The sequence below is a fragment of the Cydia strobilella genome, chromosome 16, assembly GCF_947568885.1.
Source record: "Cydia strobilella chromosome 16, ilCydStro3.1, whole genome shotgun sequence".
Classification (NCBI taxonomy): Eukaryota; Metazoa; Arthropoda; class Insecta; order Lepidoptera; family Tortricidae; genus Cydia; species Cydia strobilella.
Genome location: NC_086056.1, coordinates 5,998,663 through 6,018,645, shown reverse-complemented (window position 1 = coordinate 6,018,645; position 19,983 = coordinate 5,998,663). Strand labels below are relative to the sequence as shown.

The 19,983-nt window shown below is 36.1% G+C and overlaps 1 protein-coding gene across 1 annotated transcript in view; it reads left to right on the top strand.

Moving 5' to 3' along the window:
• Window positions 1-1,848: 1,848 nt before the first annotated feature.
• Window positions 1,849-19,983, top strand: part of LOC134748236 (putative epidermal cell surface receptor) — an 88,229-nt gene continuing 70,094 nt past the window's right edge. Inside the window, exon 1 of the mRNA XM_063682956.1 lies at window positions 1,849-2,105. The gene's annotated coding sequence lies outside the window, so the exon portion shown is untranslated. The remainder of the gene's footprint in view (window positions 2,106-19,983) is intronic.

Below are 19,983 nucleotides of genomic sequence, written 5' to 3'. Positions count from 1 at the left end.
TTCTATGTCACGCGTTCAGTTTTTTGCGTCAGTCCTTTAAAAGTCCACCTTGACCGATTGCGAACATCCTGCCCAGCGTCATCGAACGCTATGTGAGTCAAACGAAAGCCCCAAACAATATTACCAATGGTTCTCGCACAGAGGTTGATGGCAAAGTTGACTTTAACCAGTGGTATGCCACGTATGTGAAAGTAAGAAAGAGAAAATGTAAGGGAGGAACAAAATTCGTGCATATGGAACTACATATAGGTATTATCTAATGCTTTGCTATGCTATGGAAATACAAGTAGCTAAGAATTTATAAATGGTTAATAGACTGCGATTCTCCAAAATTAGTCCTAACACAATTGTATTCTTTACAAACTCTAGCTAGAATTAAAATATGTATCATAAAATCTTCTGAATACTGCTAAGTAGTTGCCGCACTGCAGCTAGGAATTAAGTTCGGGAAATTCTGAGAAAAAACAGCACTCGAAATACAATGGACGCTGAGAGGAACTATAAAATAATTAAGAATAACCATGCTTCTTCTTTCTCTAGTTCTGTTTATTGGTGTTTAACGCTATTCAATCTGCTACATTCTCGTGTTATTTTCTTGCTTCTAGGAGAATTTGTATTTTTAGATAATCAATTGGTTTTTTTAAGCGAATTACAGAGAGAAAGAATGAAGCGCTGGTGGCCTAGCGGTAAGAGCGTGCGACTTTCAATCAGGAGGAGGTTCAAACCCCGGCTCGTACGAATGAGTTTTTCGGAACTTATGTACGAAATATCATTTGATATTTACCAGTCGCTTTTCGGTGAAGGAAAACATCGTGAGGAAACCGGACTAATCCTAACAAGGCCTAGTTCCCCCTCTGGGTTGGGAGGTCAGATGGCAGTCGCTTTCGTAAAAACTAATGCCTACGTCAATACTTAGGATTAGTTGTCAAGCGGACCCCAGGCTCCCATGAGCCGTGGCAAAATGCCGGGATAACGCGAGGAAGATAATGAATTACAGAGAGAGAGAATGAGAAATTTAAAATTAAAGAAAGAGATTTGAGGCTTTCTCTATATATTCTTTCTCAGGATTACTTGACATTGTACCTATGTGGTAACTACACTCATGGACAAATTTAGAGGAACGCAAAAAAACCCGGCCAAGTGCGAGTCGGACTCGCGCAAGAAGGGTTCCGTACCATTACGCAAAAACGGCAGAAAATCACGTTTGTTGTATGGGAGCCCCACTTAAATATTTATTTTATTCTGTTTTTAGTATTTGTTATAGCGGCAACAGAAATCCATTATCTGTGAAAATTTCAACTGTCTAGCTATCACGGTTCATGAGATACAGCCTGCAGACGGACAGCAGAGTCTTAGTAATATGATATGATATGATATGATATGATTTATTTATCTCACAATATACAATTGCACTTAAAATTACACATGGTAGATTCTTAGGAATTTATATTGTGATTGTCGGTTTTTTATAGGGTCCCGTTTTTACCCTTTGGGTACGGAACCCTAAAAAGAAACGTAGGTCATTTAAAACATGTTCAATAATTTTCAAATCCTGACAACCATGGGATTCCAAAGAAAATGAAGGCGGTTAACAAAGGGTGCCGATAATACCTCTGTGAACTTAACCATAAGGACGAATTAAAGCGGTCGCTAGTATAGCCGAGATATACCTACATACATATTTGGTAACTGAAGTGTTGTGCTAACAATGCAGTCAATTAAAAAATGCATACTTACCTGTTTAAGTAAAAAAGAGCCAATATACTTTGCTGGAATCGGATTTCTACACCACGCAGGTCTATAAGACTACACTGACTCTCCTTTCGTCCGTCCTCTCACCTCTAACCTCTTTCTCGCCTTCCAGTCGAGTACTCATAGTACTGCTCACACCTGTGTTTCGCCACGAGTCGAGGAAAGGCTCGCTTTCGATGTTTACGGGGAGAAATCTCTGCCCGAGACCGGTCGCGCCAGTCTCGCGGCCCGCGCCGTCCTCGCACCACGCATACCGCCGCAGCCAACGTTCTCCGAAGTTCCCCCCCTATTCCCGGTAGTGCAGTGTTTTGTTTGTGAGTGAACCAGGATTTTTAAAGTGTGTTTTTGCTCGGGTACGTTCCATTTTGTTTTGTTTTTAGGGACGCCACCGGCATCTAACCTGATTCCTCTCGTGAAGCTAAGTTTAATTGACTCGTGTTAAAGGTTTGTGGATGGACCGTGTTTGAGTTGTGTTGCAAGTTAGGGAGCCGTTAGTTTGAAATGTTTTGGTAAAAAAGTTCGGGCGATGCGAGCCGCGGTATAATAGAGTTCAACGCTTCACTGCTCCAATATCACAAGTACTACAAGACATTATACAAACAACGTCACTAATAGGTAGGTATGCTGTATTATTTTGGCGTATTTGAATTACATCATGTTTTGATCGTTTTTCAATACATGTGTAGCTCTTATAATATTTGTAGTAATGTAGGTAAAGGTAACTCTACATTAGAACTTGGGAAGGTACCATAAATGTATTAAGTTACGAGGTAGAGTTACATTACTGCTCATTTAATTTTACTTGTTTATATTGTGATATCGAAATAATGGTTTTTGGGTGTTTATATGTATATATACTGTACAATATAATACACTTTATTGCGAACCTTAGTAAAAGAAAACAATACATAAGAAAACAGGAACACAACTATCTTTCATCTATCTTCTCTTTTATATATCTTTATTAAAAGTTATCATCTTCTGTAATAGCAAACCTTCACTAGTTGGAAATGCACTAAAAGAGAGAGATATCTGTGATAATTTATTACGATATGGGTATATGTAAGTAAATGTATGTATACGAGTATTATTGCTCCCTCTTCATCTTCACTCTAAAAGTAGGTGCAATGACCTACTTAATATATAAACAAACCAGCTACATAATGAAGTTGTACATAAGTAATACGTTTTTGTAATGAATTAGTGACAATATATTATATACCATAAATGTTGTCTCAAATTCAATTCAAACCCACATAAATCCATATGAAGATATCGAGGATTCTAAAAGGCTAAGGTCATTTAACAACTGCGGTTAGGTATTACTTGAGGCTTTGCACTTTAAAAATACACCAACACAGCCTTTCTCAATTTATAATCTGACGTCAGCTTCAGCTTTTTCAAATAGCATACGTTTGGGATGTTGCATTTAAAACATAATATGGTCCAAGCGGACCACACATATTATAAAACAACGAAATCCCTCTTGTTAATGTACATCCACCAAACTATATCCTTATTATTATAGGTATACCGGCAGATCAGGTAGAGCCCACAATGGAAGGCTGACCCTCCGTCCATAATTCCTGAATAATCACGCTAGTCTCATTGTTAAATCGATGCAGTACCTGGACTTAACACGACTAACCACGCGCCGGACTTTTAGTTTACAAACTACGTTATTTTCTCGGGTTGATTCTCCGAGAAATTTTTAGCAGATAATTTTTTAGAGCCGAGAGATTCAACGATTCGCCGAACATCAGTTCGCAGGGATTTATTTGTAGATGTAACTTTTGGTCGACTAACGTTACGCAGACTCTTGGTTCACACACAGTTCAGTTCGCTTCTGTGTAAATTAGTACAACTATTATTGGATGATTTTCATTTAGCAGAGTAATCTTTGATCAGTCTTGTGATGGATGAAAAGAGATTGCATGTAGCGGTGATGAGAATGTTAAGGTGGATGTGTGGCGTGACGAGAATGAATAGGATAAGGAATGAGTATATAAGAGGAAGCCTGAAAGCTGCACCCATAACGGAAAAAGTAAGGGCAAATCGCCTAGCGGAGGGATGAAAGTCATGTGACGAGAAAGGTATACGAATGAATGTGGAAAAGATGGACTGTGTGCTGTGTGAGAGGTGATATGAAACGAACGCAAGTGAATGATGAGATGACGGGCGACAGAGAGGTACCTATAGAAGAAAAAGACATGCTGCGCCGATCCCAAGTGAATGGGACAAGGGCAAGCGAATGATGACTAAAGTTAATACTTAAGTAAGTACCTTTAAGTTCGATGGTTGATAATTGTTAATCTTACAGTATTTCATATGCTGCCTGCTATACGGCCACTTGGACACCAAAATTTTCAAAGTATGGGTACTTAACTTTATTATTTTTTATTAAGTATATTAAGATCTAATCTCCAATTAATCACAAATTTTGAGATGTGGCCATATAGCTGGTCTTTTTATTTGCATTTTGGAAGTAGCAAAGAAAAGAAACGTTGCGAATTTAAATGTTTCCTGTCTGATGTTTGACAAACAATTCTTTTTTAGATTTAGTTAAACGATCTAAATATAATTTGGTCGTCAAGTTTATATCGGTGAAATGCCTGACTAATTTCTTGAGCTGACTCATGCGAGTTTTCTCCGTGCAATGTTGCATTGCATCACACCACAATATTTACACCTCAAACGCCCACTGCCCCATTGTTTTCACACTGAGTCTTGTATCTTGTCAATGAAATATTTGTACGCAGCATAATAAGAATTTATAATACTTATATTATTTATAATATTGTTACATTTAAAGTAATATGATGAATTATGAAGAAATTATTGATTTTAATAACAAAACTTCCATGAGACACAGACATATTAAATATATTAATAACGGGTCACTCACGTATTTTAAGTCGAAAACGCCTAAAATACGTGAGTGACCCGTTATTAATATATTTAAACAATTGATTTTTGACTTTTTTTAAATATTTTTATGATATTAGCTTTATCTTCTGTAATGTAGATTTAGATTACATATGGTCGTTTTGCTCCTGAAAGTTTCCAGTACAGTATGACCCGTTTGTCACAAACTAATATAACAAATTAAAAGTGGAAAAATCCACTACCTCGGGTGGGACTTGAACCCACAACCATCGGATCCACTTTAAATTTGTTTCTAAGCTTAATAACATCGTTCGCAGACGTTTCTGCTTACAAAATTAATTTAAAATAACAATATCTCTAGTTTTGTCAATATTCTTACTCTTATTTCCATTTACCATAGGTGTGCTAAAATGCAGTCAAATGTATAACAATAAGTGGTAACTGGTAAAACTTATACATAATATTTCTCCGTTTTCTAAAGCAACCGTGCCGCAAAAGTAAAAGGCTCGCGATGATTTTGCGACAAATCAGTTCCGTTAGGTAGGTACTCATACGTTAAGTTATCCCGACACTTTCATTTGCTACAAGCACTTTTCTTTTTCGTCAATAGTTAGGTGTGAGACAATGTACCTAATGAGTGCCAATAAAGATGTCATTTGTTACACTGGATTCTTTTGTACGTAAGTCTTACAGTCTGTATATTTGGCGAAATAAATGTACCGACCTCTCGAAAGGATTGTTCGCCGTATAAAATTATTGCAAATTCTGTTTCGGGACCAATAACTAATTATATGTACATCCTTTTTCTATGATTTCGTACCCGAAGGGTGACTATGTGGACCCTAGATATTGGTTATTTTCCTATGTCACAATAGTTACATTGTAAGTAAGAGTTTATAATAACATCAGTAATTGTACCTATAGAACATGATTTGTTTTGTTTCTGGTTAATTAGTGTTTATATTTGTTATTCTCATCGGTGATAGTGATGAACATTATTGACTTTAGACTTTAAATAATAAGATAATTTTAGTTTTATTTTCTTATCTTATCGTGGATATGATTTTCACACTAAATTAATATTAGGATATATGACGATAGCGTATATTATGCCGAGTCCACATATTGGGCTAACTTGGGCCAATCTGAAGGACGCAGCTATGCTTTAGAGGTGCTTTATGCAAGTGATATTGCTATCCTTTTCCACCGCATAGCTGGGTCCCTCAGATTGGCCCAAGTTGGCCCAATATGTGGACTCGGCATTACAAAAACAAAGAAACTCGGCTATACAAAAGAGCTTAAACATAACCAAAGTTGTATTACGTTTCATACAAGACATCGAACTGTTTAATTCTACAACTATCTTATGGCCTACCTATAGCAACCAGTCATACAACTATTAACACTACTTACCTATTTTGAAATCACGCAACATATAACATAGTCAGACCAAGGTAACTCTGCGTGGCATTTGCAATGACATAGTGTGGCATGGCAATGTCATCGTTAATGTCAAATTTCTATGATGTTTATAAATTTCTACTGTTTCTTTTCAAAATATAACTTGGAAATGAAAACTAAGCGCTAATCAGCCGTAACTCTATGATCATCCATTCGCAAAAAAAAACTGTTAGATTCGTGCCGACTGCCAATAATCAACCCACTTCTTCGATCTCTAAAAGACAATGAAATTAAAACTCTACTTCTTAGAAGATAAGGTGGAAACGTTTTTGTGTTCAATTCTCGGGATCGTTGCTCCACAAGTTGACTATATCGGGCTCGTGAGAAATAAAATGTCTAACAGGGTCGTGTTACTCAACTAGGTGAGATGATTTTCTAACTTTGTGTACAGTGAGCAACAGAAATATTGGTTCAACTGTAATGTCATGTAAACATTTTTATCAATAAAAAAAAATAAAAAAATGATGACTGACCCATGTTCTTTCACTGATATGTGTTAAAATTGTTAAACATTAAACGGTGTCGCCAACGCCATCTACACGAGTATAGACCAAAGGTATGGCGCTATCCATTCGAATATAAATATTTCTTGATTTTCCGAGGCACGTTTATTCCTTAGACTTTACTTATTTTATACGGAGTTACATATATCTTTGGTCAAATTATTTAACAATTCAACTTATACTTATAATTTTGGTTGTATAGTTATTTATGCCAGTTCAGTAACTGGCATAAATATGCACGTGTGCTCAGTAGCACACGTGCATATTTTACGGTATATTCGGAGAAATCTACAAAACTAGAGCGTTGGCAATGCGCTCGTATATTTAATTAAACTTTGTTAGCTCAGATGCAAACTATCGACTGTTTGCTTGCATAATTTTAACTTAGTTACCTACTTTTACTAGTATACATAGACGCTTATTAAAATAATTTCAAAATTAAATAAATATCCCAGTTTGACAATATCGATTTAAGAGAGCTAAGTATATTATATTAAGTATTGTGCAACTGAATTTTCTTATCGTAACATTTGAGTTTAACAAAGGCAAACATGCGAATACCCACGTACTAGTGATGTACCGACTATTGATTTGGCCGATTAGCCGACTGGCCGACCAATCGGCACTCAGATGGCCGATTAGTCGGCCAAATCCATAATCATTACTTCTTTATAAAGCTTACATTGGAATGTTCACTGCAATAGCTTTGTCTTATACTTAACACTTTAAACCCTCGCATTTTTTACACATATTTAATGATATTAACGGGTCTACGCCGATATACATTAAAAAAAAGATGTTTCCTGCTGATGTAGTCACAGTAACATATCAGTCACTCGCACACTTATTTTTTTTATTTTTATTATTTATTTATTTAATAAAATACAGAGTATTCATACAATAATCATAGCCCCGCAAAACTCAATAATGAGTTTGACTGTGGGGTCATCAGTCTCTAGTTACATATGTACTTAACTTAATTTTATAGTAGTGCAATTACTACAAAATATTGAGGTAGTGTATTTTTAACATAGATTTAACACTTTTACATTTCCGCGGCAATTTGATGATTTGTTTTAGTTTTAGTCTTTGTTTTAGTTTTAGTCTTAAGTTTAGTTCGTTTTGGCTCTTTTTTTTCTATAACTTCGTAATAAATAGATTTAAAAAAGGCGGTAGTTAATATTTTGTTTGTCTTAATTTTCTATGTTTAATAATGTTTGTATTTTTATGTCAATGTAAATTTATTTGTGTCGTTAAAAACTGTAATAGATGTCATATATTAAAGAAAAAGTGACGAAGCCCTCCAGTGGTGAAGGCCGGATTCGAACCGGCGTCTTTAGCTATCGCGGCTAACGCCATGAACCCCTAGGCCACCCCGCCACGGCGGTGCCCGTCCGAATTTCTCGACTATATGCCATCTTAGTAAGACTAGGCGTCTTTGACCAGCTCTAAGGGCAAGCAGTGCGCGCTTGCACCTCCTAAACGAACTCCTTACGGATTTACGTTGTAGCGAGAGAGACTGGTGCTGCCATCTATGAACATTTGAACAAGTTTTGAGAACAAATCAAATTATTTTATTAAATATTTTGATTTGTGTTTTTTAAGTAGTCACACTACTATATATAAATTAAAAACTGTAATAGATGTCATATATTAAAGAAAAAGTGACGAAGCCCTCCAGTGGTGAAGGCCGGATTCGAACCGGCGTCTTTAGCTATCGCGGCTAACGCCATGAACCCCTAGGCCACCCCGCCACGGCGGTGCCCGTCCGAATTTCTCGACTATATGCCATCTTAGTAAGACTAGGCGTCTTTGACCAGCTCTAAGGGCAAGCAGTGCGCGCTTGCACCTCCTAAACGAACTCCTTACGGATTTACGTTGTAGCGAGAGAGACTGGTGCTGCCATCTATGAACATTTGAACAAGTTTTGAGAACAAATCAAATTATTTTATTAAATATTTTGATTTGTGTTTTTTAAGTAGTCACACTACTATATATAAATTAAAAACTGTAATAGATGTCATATATTAAAGAAAAAGTGACGAAGCCCTCCAGTGGTGAAGGCCGGATTCGAACCGGCGTCTTTAGCTATCGCGGCTAACGCCATGAACCCCTAGGCCACCCCGCCACGGCGGTGCCCGTCCGAATTTCTCGACTATATGCCATCTTAGTAAGACTAGGCGTCTTTGACGTCTTTAGGAGGTGCAAGCGCGCACTGCTTGCCCTTAGAGCTGGTCAAAGACGCCTAGTCTTACTAAGATGGCATATAGTCGAGAAATTCGGACGGGCACCGCCGTGGCGGGGTGGCCTAGGGGTTCATGGCGTTAGCCGCGATAGCTAAAGACGCCGGTTCGAATCCGGCCTTCACCACTGGAGGGCTTCGTCACTTTTTCTTTAATATATGACATCTATTACAGTTTTTAATTTATATATAGTAGTGTGACTACTTAAAAAACACAAATCAAAATATTTAATAAAATAATTTGATTTGTTCTCAAAACTTGTTCAAATGTTCATAGATGGCAGCACCAGTCTCTCTCGCTACAACGTAAATCCGTAAGGAGTTCGTTTAGGAGGTGCAAGCGCGCACTGCTTGCCCTTAGAGCTGGTCAAAGACGCCTAGTCTTACTAAGATGGCATATAGTCGAGAAATTCGGACGGGCACCGCCGTGGCGGGGTGGCCTAGGGGTTCATGGCGTTAGCCGCGATAGCTAAAGACGCCGGTTCGAATCCGGCCTTCACCACTGGAGGGCTTCGTCACTTTTTCTTTAATATATGACATCTATTACAGTTTTTAATTTATATATAGTAGTGTGACTACTTAAAAAACACAAATCAAAATATTTAATAAAATAATTTGATTTGTTCTCAAAACTTGTTCAAATGTTTATTTGTGTCGTATTAATTTTTTAGATTAAGCCAGGTCCCCACAGAAAACCAGCGCCACGGTTTGCCGCGGCACTATTCTGAATGGGGATGCTTTTTGGCGTCCAAATGTTTTTTGTCTGCATGCTTTTCTTTTTTATGTACTATGTTGTAGCGCCAAATAAATGTATTTTCTTTCTTCTTTCTTCTTTCTGATGTATAGACTTAACGACTGGTCGTGTGGAATATCAATTCAACTATGTATTAGCGATCAGCAGTACGAGTACACCTTGTTGGCGATCTTCCCACCCAGGGGTTTATTTCCCATATGAAGAGGCTAGTCAAGAACCCATCCCCAGTGACCATGGGCTGTAGAAGCATTGTGGTCCGTGATTACACGTAACAGTAATAATTCTCCCGCGGCTTGAGTGACACAGAATTTCCTTAAGAGACCCGCGTTTTGTGAGGTTGGCAGGTCCTAGCAGCTTAATTAAAGACACCTCAAGTAATAGTAATAAAATTACCTAAAATTAATATTACCTACTAAATATAATACGGTCTGTGACGACATACATAACTACACATACATTTAATATAATAATATGTGTGTATGTACAGTCGCCATCAGATATATCGGAGCGGCCAGTGCTCACAAATATCTAAAAACGCCTCTATTGTCAAGTGTTTGTCCTGTTTTTCTGTAATTAAGAATAGGCCGACTAACCGGCCATTTTGGCCGACTAGTCGCCGACTACAAATGTGGCGGATTAGTCGGCTTTCCCGACTAGTCGGTACGGTACATCCTTACCACGTACCCATCTTTATATTTTTGTATATAGGTATTGATCACGGAGTAGGATGGAGATGGCAAGTGGGCGTTCCCGTCTATCCGACAGTTAGTAGCGACCGACTCACTTTATGCACAGACTATGCTCAGTTGTTGTGTAAACTTCATGCTCGAATGACATTCACGTCGTACGTACGCTCGTCTAACAAAAATTGATAATTAAATTTAAAATGCCGTATTGTGCAGTATTAAGCTGCAGAAATCACAGCGGTTTAAAAAATCTTTCACGTGGAGGTATTTCCTATCACCGGTGGTTATTTATTTAAATATAATCCGATAAATACGAAAAATCTGTTTCTATTGCATTATTTACGAATGTTCGTTAAGTAAATCTATATTTTATCAGTTAGAACTTAGAGTTCACAATCCTTTGTCACTATTCTTTACGTTTATCTGGAATATTCGCTATCCTAAATGTCAAATAACTTCGCTACTCAGATGCTGCGCAATGTCGATATTTATATCGATAAAGTTAAAGTTACGATATTTCAAGTTTGATGTTTGGTAGTTCGGTAATAAATTATTATTTTAGACACGTTTCTAATTATTATTTGGGATAATCAATGTCTTAGTAAATATGGCAGCTCTGGTCATCAAGCACTAAGTTAAGTCGGGGTCATTTCATGGCAACCTTCCAAACCTTCGTATTCCTTTACATACGTTTTTGTTTTTTACACCCATCATATTTTCATCGTTAATATAATTAGACTAGGTACTTAATGCACTTATGCGTACAATGCATGCAATGTGCCATGAATAAACGTTTTATATTTTCTATTTCTTTATTATTAATTATTGTAGGTTACCACAAGATGCCGATATTAAAAATAAATGGGTCAATGCTACTGGGCAAGAAAATTAGTTTCCGCAAAAATATAGCACCATTTGCTAGGAGCATTTCTTAGAGAAAGATTTCTGGGGATAAAATTGCCATACATCTCATCTAGCGTCCACACGCCTAAAACTTAGTTACTAATTTAGTAATTATTAGTGACATTCGGGCTCACTTAATTAATAAAAAGTGTTCCGTACCACGCAAACTAGCGTAAAATATTGGAATTTTGCCGCCCCCCTTCCTGATTTGATAGGTCACAATCTTACAATCAAATCAAGTGGGATCGATGAGCCAGTTTCATGTATGCTTTCACACCATACAATTAATTTGACAATTTAATCAGGTTGTCCCGTCTAGATTGGCCTTAAATGCTGCTACAAGTAAATATTGTTAAAGACGAATACTTACCTATGTAAGTAATTGCAGATTTGTGATCACAAAATAACAGCAATACCGAGTTAATAGACCTTTAAAGAACTATGATTTTATCTGTTTGACTTTAAGATATATTTAATGTTCACATTAACAACCTAGTTGGTCAATTAATAAGAAACAAATTTCTAGTTAGATATTTGTTGTACTGTACTACATATTATTTTTCATACAATCACGATTATCACTACCTATATTATAATCATAAATAAAGTATCATCTAAATGTGTTAAAACATACGGTAATGAAATATCAATATCTAACTGAACACACAAATATCGATAAAACACTCCGATTACACTGTCCCCTCCCTATATCGTCGAATGGAAAGAAGTTCCAACGGTTAGCTACTCGCACGCGTGTAGAGGTCTCGAAAACACCAGTGTAACGTGACCGTGAGATCCGTAACAAACCATGCGTAATTAGAACTTACTTATACTGGTTTTTTAGCCCTTTTCTCGCCTGTTAAGTAAGTGATTTTAAAATTATATAAAATAACGCCATCTGGTGTTGAGTAGTTGTATTAGGTGAACGTTGAGCGAGCTTTTGTGAGATGAATGAGATAATGAAAGAGTCGTATGTCATATAGCTTTGACATTATAATTTAAACCGTCACTCATGTAGCCTACAGTTGATATTCGTTCGAAAAATGTCCACCGGTAATAACTTTTTGGTATGGAAAGTTGCTACGAATCAGAGCAATTTTGTAAGTGTGTGACGTATTTTAACGAGGCTATGAATGTGTGAGTTTAGCGACACTGGTTTTCATACTAAATAGGAGTCATTTCACATCCACTAGTTTATTAATTCGTGGTATTGATTATATTATAAGTGTAAACACAAAAAATAAGGTCCTTATTCCCAATAAACGTACATTTGCCTCTCTTAGAAATTAGAATACAGGTTCTGGATTACATTGTAATGGCCTCGTTAATATGCCACATTATAGTCGAGTCGTCGTGAAAGGCGCTATACTGATAGACCAGACGCCATGATGAAATTTGCATGTGGAACCCATCCCGGAGGTTCATGCGCGCGCACTGCATGTTAATCTATTGCATACGTTGGTTACGCGTATGCTTATGCGTATGCCAATGCCAAGCATTTAATGTATATTGATCAATTAATCGTATTGTATGCCTGACGGCTATGAACTACATTAGTTATTTTATTTGACTTTTGTCGCATGTCAAATGCGAAGTTGGGCCCATGACCATTATGGTTTTTGCCATGACGTGCAGCAGTTTTAATTCTTCCACCAACACTCATTTTGCAAATAAATTACAAGATTTCGGGGAATATATATACAAGGTGGCCAAAAAATATGTGCATTCCCGTTGCCAGGGAGGTTTTGGGATTATACTGAGCAACTTTTACTATGGGACCAACCACGAAATCGCGAAATAAAAATTTACCCTCCCATAGAAAATGGACCAGCCAAAATGTATGAAGCAGCCAAATTTTTTTTCGCGATTTCGGGGTTGGTCCCATAGTAAAAGTTGCTCAGTATAATACCAAAATCTACCTGGCAACGGGAATGCACATATTTTTTGCCACCCTGTATAATCATATTTTTATTTTTATTTATTTTCATTTTTAGTTTTAATCCTGTGTCGAGAGATGGCAGTAAACTTACTGTGACTACAAAATTTACTATAACAATAACCCTCTATACCCTCTATTCTCTTTGATTTAATAATAAAACTGCAATCAAATGCCCCTTCGCATGGAAAATTCCCACGGCGCGCGGCAGCAAATGTATACCTATTGTAAATTTAATTAATTGACAATTAGTTATAATTCAAACAACTATAAAATGATGACTGCCATCTGAAGAAAGACATGGTTATAAATCGTTATCTGTTTTTCACACTGAGTTCACACTATGGCAGTCAGATTACTTTCTGACACTTTCTCAAGTCAAACTGGTCTGAGTAAACTCTTGACTCAATCCCACAATGTTTTTTGCTTTCAAATCTGGAAAGATTTCATTTCATTTCATTTCATTTATTTCATTCACAAGCAATATTTATATCGCTTTGGAAATTATACATTAAAATACTTAGGATAACACAAAAAAAAATACACAATAACATACAAGGAATAAACATTAATTTGCTCAAATATACAAAACATTAATATACAAAAATAATATACTAATGAAAACAAACAATTACAATTATTGAGTAATAAGTCCCGATTGTTAGGTTAGGATACATTCAGCGTAGCAATTTTTGCTACTCCGGACTTGTGAAATGGATATAGGTTGGAAAACCAAGAAGTCCAGCTGATGAGGTTTTGAGGCTTCGTCCGAAAACGTTAAATGCGAAGCCTTACGATCAAATGTCAGCATGTAAAGAACATCGGCTTAAAACTCATGGCCAAGGCCTTAGTTATGTCATTAATGGCCTGTATGGGATCCGCAAGTCGGCAGTAAAATACGGTGTCCGTTTACAATTACGTTAAATTGATAATTCGGTCGTTAAGTAAGGCTTAGTGTTGTTATTTGTGAGTTAAGCTACGGTCGATTCTTAAAAGATTAATCTTAATCTAGGTTAAAGCAAGTCTGCTGTAGTAGGAAAGGCATTTTCTCAAGTCTCGGCAGAGACATCCATTAGACACTTTCGCTTCGGGCTATTTAGATTTTCAGATGTTACTGTTTATATTATTATTTGGATTTAAAGCAAATAGCTGCAAAATATTGAGGCAGTTTTAAAAAAAAAACACGTTGCGACATTCTTAGTACTTGTATTTATTAGTATATTTTATTGGATTGGTATATATCAGAACAAATCTGTATGCGTGGCCTGTTACTTCTGAGCAATTTTAACAATCTAACAAAAACAATTTAAGAAAGTAGTCGTGGTCGCGTAGCCTCCATTACATATTAAAAACTGAACTACGACGCCACCACTTCGCTTAACCGGCGCTGCGAAATGGCGCAATTCTTCTTTCTATTTCGACAACTCATGACATCTTGCTTTTGTGGTATTAGGTATACCTTCGATGCCAAATTTCCTTGACGTGTCGTGATATTCCGTCGGTGACATCGCTAATTTATTAGGATTCCGTAATCGTAAACAAAATGAGAAGCAAAAAAAGGAGATCAAATCATTCATGCATCAGGATGAGCAATGTCAGAAGATCCTCGAACTTGGAGGAACTCCATGGGACCATGCATGGCTCATATACGAGTATCATATTGCATGCATAGGGAGGGTATATTCTTCATGTTATAGGGATAAACAAGCGTGATTTAAGTGTAAAGATGGAGTTACGATGAAACTGATTCTTTAGTGAAAGGTGCAGTGATAGAAAAGAGTGGCTTTAACAGTTCTTTGAAGCAGCAGACTAAAGCCAAAGTCGCCATGTGACGCACTGTGATTAAAACAAGTTGAACAGACCTGCAATCTACGCACGCAGCTAAAACACTTCTCAGATGTTCTTAGAGATAGCAACACTTGCCAGACACTGTTTCTGCCCCAACAGACAACGATTACTCGCGTTTATAAAGCGGAGGGGAGTACAAAGGGTGCTACAGTCGATCTTATCGGGTGTCCCCTGATAACATCCCTGCCGCAGACAGGACTGAATAATTTATTTGAAAATAACCTATGATGCTCAGATTCATTATTGATTTTGGTTACTCTCGATATTTTATTGATATCCTTTAAATTAGTAAAATCACTAAAGACTAATTTGAAGTAAAAGTTTTATGGTGAAGTGAAACGTGGTGTTGGCGAACAATATTAATGGTATCGCGCGCAACACAAGTAATCGGGAGACAGACATTCGGGAAGAAAGAGATAGCAAGAGACAGGATACGGAACTATAGTGCGACGTAAAATAGTAGAAATAAAATAAAATGGAACTAAACCAAGGGCCTGACACTTTGATAGAGAAAGATAGTCTTATTGCGATTCCTAATTCCTATAAGAGGAAAGAGAAAATAGTGCCATGCTTTGTCCTTATCACCGACCGGGTGGCATCATAGGTAGGAGGCGATGGCGAAATACCGAAATTTATAAGAGTGAAACAGAAAAAATCCTATGCTGCCCAAATTTTATATGAATATTCTTTATCTTACCCCCGGTCGCTTTGTAGCGCGTTTATAACTACTTGTATATACTATGTCTATGAACTAAACAAATTTCATACTAAATTTTTTCGTCAAAAATGTGACAGTACGTAGGAAGGACTATACGTATCAAGATCAAGTGACGTTACCTGTCACTGTCATGCATTGCATTTTATTAGATGCTTAGATATATTCAATAAACATAATTGGTTAAAAATTACGGAGTGCTGAGGCAAAAACAAACAACCGAAATGAATTCCTTCTTTTAAAATTTTGAAGTCGGTTAAAAAAGAGCGAGAAGAGAAATATAATACAAAACAACTTACGAGATCAAAAGTTGGTGTACTCCAGGTTATTATGAATTTGGTACCTAGGTTTGGTTTTGGGTTGAAAATTTAGAGTGTATGTAATTCTATCTGACACTGATTAAGGCGGTTCCCTGAGCCAGAAGGCGAAAAATCTAGACGTTGATATTCGTAGACGTAAAAAAAAATTATGTAGTTTTTTATTATATTATATTTAATTTATAAGTTTCCGATACACGAATTATTACACTTCGCTCGATACAATTAATTCCCAAAGTAACCTCTAACTACTCGGTTATTTATTTTACGTGACACTATAAACAAAAAAAGAATAAAAAACAATTTTAACTTAAATAGTAATTTTGCCGCTTTCGAATTTCAATATTGTAAGGCAATTTTTTTTAATAAATAAAAATCGACAAAATTCGATCAAAATTGACAGTTGGCGCGCACGTCTTTCCCGTTCTTTCTTGCGAAATGTGACAGTGATAGCGGCAAACCGATGGAACGGCCTTAAGACAAAATAGCCAGAATAACGGCTCACGCAATCACCGGTTATCGATATACAAATGCGGATGCGTTAAACTAGTTAAAGTACCTTCCTACACTGTTTACATTATTCAGCGTATAGTGTGATATAATGCCGATGCCGGTTTTGCATAAGTACCTACTGTTTGCCATATAATCTAACCTAACCTCTGTTCTGTGAATTGCTAAACATACGAGTAAATCTAAAATCATCTCTACCTCTCTTCTGTAAAACGATCTAAAATCAGGAATGCCATGCAGTATGCACATTGTTAAAAAATGCACAAAATTTTGTTAGTGATTTTATTACCCCTCCCCTGTTGACATCCCTACAGTTTCCCATTTATAATATTTATATATAAAGCCTTCTATTTATCTAACTTTCTAGTAGCCGAGTAGAAGTAAAATAATAGGTACTTAAATAAATAAAAAATAAAATAATGCTCATTAAAATGTATCTATAATTTCTCTCAATGCATTAAAAGGCATGAAAAAACTCGCTAAATGACTCATCATATTCACATACTATAACGACTCATCTTATAAATTATACTTTTATGATTATCGCATTTCATCGCATTGATTAATTTTATTAATACGTCATGTCTGTTAATGGCATCGTTATTATGCTTAGGAACTCGTTTTCAATATCCAGTTCAGCTTAGCTGCAGACAAGGTTGCAAAAAGAAAAATCTTAATATTAGAAAGCGAAGTTGCTTATCTAGTTCTTATCGGGATTTCAGCAACAATTCTACGATATTATAATATTTTTACGGTTTTAAAAGTACATACAAATTTATTCACTCACGCTGTTTCGGCTATGTTAGGTAGGTTAGGTAAAGAATTAGCCGTTTTACGAGTCAAAATTAATCTTATAACGTTGGGGGTCTCTATAAAATGCCATCTCCGCTTTACGCCATCGATAATTAGAAATTTCCCACTTCCCACTTTCTAACATTAAGTCACTCACGCTGTTTCGGCTATGTTAGGTTAGGTAAAGAATAAGCCATGTTTTACGAGTCAAAATTAATCTTATAAAGTTGGGGGTCTCTATAAAATGCCATCTCCGCTTTACGCCATCAATAATTAGAAATTTCCCACTTCCCACTTTCTAACATTAAGTCACTCACGCTGTTTCGGCTATGTTAGGTAGGTTAGGTAAAGAATTAGCCGTTTTACGAGTCAAAATTAATCTTATAACGTTGGGGGTCTCTATAAAATGCCATCTCCGCTTTACGCCATCGATAATTAGAAATTTCCCACTTCCCACTTTCTAACATTAAGTCACTCACGCTGTTTCGGCTATGTTAGGTTAGGTAAAGAATAAGCCATGTTTTACGAGTCAAAATTAATCATATAAAGTTGGGGGTCTCTATAAAATGCAATCTTCGCTTTATGACATGTTAATTAACCGATAATTAGAAATTTCCCACTTCCTAACTTAGGTGTCTAACGCCTAAACCGAACATACAAGTAGTTTACGTTGTTGTTGATGGTAGTTTGGGATTGAAATACAGACACTTATCAATATTTTCCGCCCAAAACTATGAACATCATCACAACATTCCAGCTTAGGTACGCATTTCATGCTTTGTCCGAGTAAATATTTAATGAAATAACAATTTCGTAAATTAATATTGTCTTCGGTTACCGCGATAGTTACTCATGAAATAAAACTATGAAAACGGATTATATCGCGTATATTGAATTTATAATACATCCCGACGTTACCCGTTGACCACGAACGCTGTAAAGAGTTCGAAACGTCGGGATGTATTATAAATTCAATATACGCGATATAATCCGTTTTCATAGTTTTATTTCATGAATTTCGTAAATTGTATTCTTAAAGACTAGACTGTTTACATCGATTGTGAGGCATTCACGGCTGCACTAGGGCTTAGGTACATAGTTACATTTCGTTCCCATAGCCACTGGGCACAAACAATAACCACGTTAAACAAACCAACATACAAACCGTGAGTAGAAACCACCATTTTACTAACCAATTGTATAGCCAATTTGGTTTTTATATGCCGTCTAATTTAGCATACAGCATTGCTGTTATCATGAAACTTGTAAATGAGTAACCTCAGTCTTTATAGCGACGGAATAGCGGAGTATAAAATACTAGGTATGGTCACTAAAGAGTTTTTAATAAAATTCATGTACTTAATATTTATTTTATTTTTTGTTATTGTGGCTGTATAGGTTTTGGTTAACGCACCCTTCTTTTCATAGTTTATTAAAACTTTTCTCAAACTTTTATGTGTGTATACCTATGACCTTAACTGAACATATACAATAGGCTATTTGACTAATTTTTGAAAATGGTTTTAATTGATTGTTTATGACTTAATAATTACACTACATTGATATTTCCGTGAAATTTCCTGTATTAAATATAAAAAATAAATGTTAAAGTTTATTTATTTTGAACGCGCCTTAAACGCTGTTTTTGCAAAGGGCTAATCACGTGACACGTGTGACGTCACACGCGAGTAAACTCAGTCAATGACCTTAGTAAATCTTATGGTTTATGTGCATTGAATTGATTATTTCACTGTAAAATGGTATATAAATGGTGTATAGTGCCGCAATGTTCAAGTACGACTATAAAAAATCCAGATAAATTGTTTGTTTCCGTTCCAACGAATCCCAAAAACAGAAAAATGTGGTTAAAACTAGCGCGAAGAGACCCAAAGAGCATTTTAGCGCATACAAATGTTTTTATGTGTGAAGACCACTTCGATGTAAGTAATATTTAACTGTAAATAAATATGGTAGTTAAAGCAGCGGATTTTGTTGTATTTAACGAAACAAGATCTAGGTATTTAATGTATTACTACATAACCTCATAACATAGCTCTTTCAGCATTAGTAGGTAGTTAGTAGCATACTTTTTCTTTCAAACTAAAGTGCAGTATGGACATACTATTCTCGTCATCGTATTCTATATATATATCGTCGTCGTATTCGTATCATCGAAATCGAAATGTTCGTAAATAAACAATTTCTACGTATACTCACATAGCTGTTTTTACATTTCTAAGTTCCGCAGCATAGTAATCCGGATTATCTTTAAAGAAAAGTGCAACCATTGATGCGTCTATGTCTGGTAGGTTGCCGCTATCAGCTTTCACATATTTCGGCTCCATTTTGAGATTCTTATGAATATTGTGCTACTAGATATACGGATAAATCGAAATATATCAGAAAACTGTGGAACAATAACTAAAATTAACTGAATACAAATAAAACAGTTAAAACACTCAAGGCAATCAAGAATGTTTACGCGCGTGTGACGTCATCCGAGCGTTGACCAATCACAGAGCGTTCACGTCCCTGATGAAATTTCAAAAAATATTAAATTTTCTTTCGTTTATTTTCCAAAAACTAAACATAATTTACATTCAAATATAGTGAAATATACTTTATTAGTTTATTATCTTTCAGGATGACAGCAATTCTTTATATATTTTTAATGTTGT